This window comes from Silene latifolia, chromosome 11 (assembly GCF_048544455.1).
Source record: "Silene latifolia isolate original U9 population chromosome 11, ASM4854445v1, whole genome shotgun sequence".
Lineage (NCBI taxonomy): Eukaryota > Viridiplantae > Streptophyta > Magnoliopsida > Caryophyllales > Caryophyllaceae > Silene > Silene latifolia.
The window spans coordinates 138,429,816-138,434,098 of NC_133536.1; the positions used below are offsets into that span (position 1 = coordinate 138,429,816).

Sequence of the window (4,283 nt, forward strand, 5' to 3'; positions counted from 1 at the left end):
CAAATAAGATCGAAATTTATCTAAGGCAAAAACTACAGCTAGAAACTCCTTCTCAGTGGTATAATAATTGACTTGAGCCTCATCCAGAGTTCGGCTCGCATAATATATGGCATTCAAAGCTTTATTCTTCCGCTGTCCCAAAACTGCACCGATCGCATAATCGCTGGCATCACACATAATCTCAAATGGGAGGTCCCAATCAGGCAGCTGAATGATTGGCGCAGAAACTAGAGCCTCCTTCAACCTGTTAAAAGCTAAAAGGCACTCATCATTAAACTCAAAGACAACATCCTTAAGGAGCAATTGTGTAAGTGGTTTAGCAATTTTTGAAAAATCCTTAATGAAACGCCGATAGAAACCAGCGTGACCAAGGAAACTCCTCACTCCTTTAACATTCACGGGAGGAGGCAATTGACCATGAACTGACATTTTTCCCAGTTTAAAACAAGATTAACATCAATACAACGCTGCATGACTTTATCAAGGTTAGCCAAACAACGATCAAAGTCATTACCATAAACTGAGAAATCATCCATAAATACCTCCATAATATTCTCTATATAATCAGAAAAAATCCACATCATGCACCTCTGAAAGGTAGCTGGGGCGTTACACAATCTGAAGGGCATCCTGCGGTACTCAAAAACACCCTGTGGACAGGTAAAAGTGGTCTTACTCTGATCATCCGGATGAATAGGGATCTGAAAGAACCCTGAAGATCCGTCTAGAAAACAGAAAAATTTGTTAGAGGCAAGTCTTTCAGTCATTTGGTCAACAAAAGGGAGGGGGAAGTGGTCTTTCTTGGTGGCGGCATTCAACTGTCTATAATCAATGCACATCCGCCACCCTGTCATAACTCGTGTTGGTATTAATTCATTATTCTCATTTTTAACCACGGTAGTCCCTCCTTTCTTCGGAACGACCTGAACTGGGCTAACCCACTTGGAGTTGCCAACTGTATAAATAATACCCGCATCGAGTAGTTTCATCACCTCGGCCATAACAACTTCCTCGCATCTTCGGGTTCAACTTGCGTTGACCCCATCCTGTAAGGCTTGTGGCCTTCCTCCAAATTCTATCCTGTGCATACAAATATCGTGGCCGATGCCCTTAATATCATCCAAAGAGTAACCTAAAGCCTTTCTGTTTTTCTTAAGCACACACATCAAAGCAGCATACCGGTCATCATTAAGCTTAGCACTAACAATAGTGGGTACACGCTCCGTATCATCTAGGAAAACATACTTAAGATTAGGAGGAAGTGGCTTACGCTCGAGCACCTTTACCTCTACAAAGACAGTATGAATCAACTTCAATGGTATAGCAAGTGTTTACCAAATTCTCGTTGGCCAGGCTTAAGAGCATCTCATCTTCTTCCTCTATGAGCTTGTAGCTCTCCATTGAGGCTACCAAAGCATCCGGCTCCTCAAAGATTCTCCGTCAGATTACTCGCACACTCATCTAAACGGGTTAGATCAGCTAAGGGATCCTTGGCTAAGGATTCCCTCCAGATTATAATTAATGACCACAAACAATATCAATGGAATAACATGTATCATCATCGAAAGTTCGGTAGCCTTACGAGCAAGATCGAACTCAATGGTGTCATCCCCTACCTCTAAGGTAATGATTCCGCGTTTGACATCTATTACGACTCAAATTTGTATGTAAAAATGGTCTACCTAAAATAATAGGTATTTGACTGTCCTCTGCAATGTCCAAAACAACGAAATCGACAGGAATAAAAAACTTACCCACTCGAACGGGTACATCCTATAAGACTCCTAAAGGTCTCTGAGTCGATCTATTTGCCATCTGAAGGGTGATATCGGTTACCGTAAGTCTACCAATATTTAGCCTTTCACAAACAGAATATGGCATGACACTAACACTGGACCCTAAATCACAAAGGGCCTTCCCAATTTCGTGGTTACCTATAGTGCAGGGAATTGAAAAACTACCCGGGTCCTTTAATTTGGGTGGTATATTAATTTGCGAAAGAGCATTGCATTCTTCCACAAAAGCAACATTACCATCATCATGAAAATTTCTCTTACGATTCAAAATGTCTTTCATAAATTTCGCGTAAGAGGGTACCTGGGTAATTAGGTCAGTGAAAGGAATGGTTACCTCGAGATTCTTGACCATTTCCAAAAACTTACCAAACTTGCGCTCCAGCTTAGTATTCTTTAAACGCTCTGGATACGGGACTGCAACACTGGCCGTAGTATCAGTAACCTTCGGCTTCCGTAAATTTAAAACCTTCGTCAAATCATCAACAAGTGTAGAATCATGCAAACTAGTTGACGGATTTGCGTCCTGCACTGGAGACCCAGTCGATCGACCTGGGCTCGGTCGATCGACCAATCACACTGGGCATGAATAGTTCCTGGACAGAGACTCCTTCGTCAGGAGCTTCAGTCGATCGACTGGTAGTATTGGTCGATCGACCACATATGCTGGGTATGAATAGTTTCTGGTCAGAAACTTTTTCATCTGACAACCCGGTCGATCGACTGATGTTGTTGGTCGATCGACCGCTGGTACTGGCAATTGAGTTCGTTTTCGCACCAGAAATTAAATTTTGCTTTTCATCCTTTCCCGAGTCTTCTCTTGGCTTATCAGGACCATCATAAGAAAGGCCACTTCGGAGATTAATGGCATTTATGGTTTCAATTGGCCCCTCACATTTGCTTGAAGAATTGGCGACTTGCTTAGCCTCTAAATTCTCCAATTGCTTGACAAAATTCTTTGTAGACTCAATCCCGACTTCTTCTATTTTCGTGACCTGGACCAAAAGAGTTCGGACTAGGTCTCTCAATTCCGCGGTCTCATCTGAATTATGGACAGGAATTTCAACTCTTTCCTTGGAAGTTTCAGAGGTCTCGAGCTTCTCGAGACGGGCAGTAATAGAAGTTATGAGTGTCACAACGGCACTCATTTCATCACTTTGCTTTCGCGACTTTCCACGCGAACTTCCAAACTCGGCTCTATGGACTGCCATCTCCTCAATAGTGTTCCTACCTTTATTTTAACCGGTATTATTTTGGAACCTACCATTCGCAGCTGCGTCCAGGATAACCTTGTAGTCATCATATAAAGCATTATAGAATAAGTTGCAAAGGTACCACTGCTGGAAACCGTGGTGAGGGACAGCCCTAACCAAACTCTTGAAACGTCCGCATGCTTCACAAAATTTCTCATCAGGTCCTTGCTGGAAATTTGTAATTTTACTGCTCAAGGCATCTGTCTTTGCAAGTGGGAAGTATTTTTTGTAGAAAGCTAATGCTAGAGATGTCCAATTTGTGACTCCAGTTGCTACCCTATCAAGGTAGCGGTACCAATCTCTCGCCGAATCCTTCAAGGAGTATAAGAACATTATCCCCTTTACTTCATCCTGGGTCACCCCAGCCGTTACAGGTATGGAACAGCAGTAGTCTGTGAAAATTTCCATGTGCTTCAAAGGATCCTCGTCCGGTAGACCAGCAAACTGATTTCGCTCCACTAGATCAATATAAGAGGAACGAAATTCGAAGTGACCAGGGGTAGGTAATACGTGTCCCTTTAGAATGTGCTGCTCTTTGGGCTGAAGATTGTCATATATCGTAGTCATGTTCGCAAAATTGAGAGTACTCAAGTCTTCCTCTCAAAAACCTGTCTTCTAACTGTGCAAGAGCAAAACTAGAAGCAAGAGTAAGCAACGGCCTCAAGGAACCAAAGTTCCTTGAGACAAGAAAAATAAACTAAAAATAAAGCAAACAGAATTACACCGTCTCCCCGGCAACGGCGCCAAAATTTGATACCGTCGTTTTGTATCAAAATTAAATTTATAATCCGAACTAAAACTATAGACACTGATAGTAAGGGTCGAACCACAGAGAGGCAAGATCAATTCTATTTGCTAATTTTTAATCTATAAAAGTAACAATTAAAAGGGGGTTTTGAATTTGTTTGATTCTAATGACTAATTGCTAAAATATGAAATTTCTTAACAAGATAAAAAGAAGATCATGAACTTCGGTTCACCATAGCTAAGGTCAGGTCAATAAAGTAGTAGAGGTCTTATAATACGGTCTCAGGAAATATGAGCAAGCCTTTCGATCAATGCTCAAAATTAACCTTACGGTCTTCTAATTCCCTAGAATTTCTCAAAGCTTTCGCTCAAGGGAAATTCCAAATCTAATGATAACTTAATTACTAATCTTTCAATCTAGTAAGATAGGTTTATCAAAAGGAAACAAGATCGATATAGAAAGAAATCATACTAATAAAATTGACCCTAA

The 4,283-nt window shown here is 41.3% G+C and overlaps 1 non-coding gene across 1 annotated transcript; it reads left to right on the plus strand.

Annotated features, from left to right (window-relative positions):
• The first annotated feature begins 3,137 nt into the window (after positions 1–3,137).
• Positions 3,138–3,246, plus strand: LOC141616095 (small nucleolar RNA R71). Its single transcript, XR_012530468.1, has one exon. It is a non-coding gene; the product is annotated as a small nucleolar RNA R71 (small nucleolar RNA).
• Positions 3,247–4,283: the final 1,037 nt, after the last annotated feature.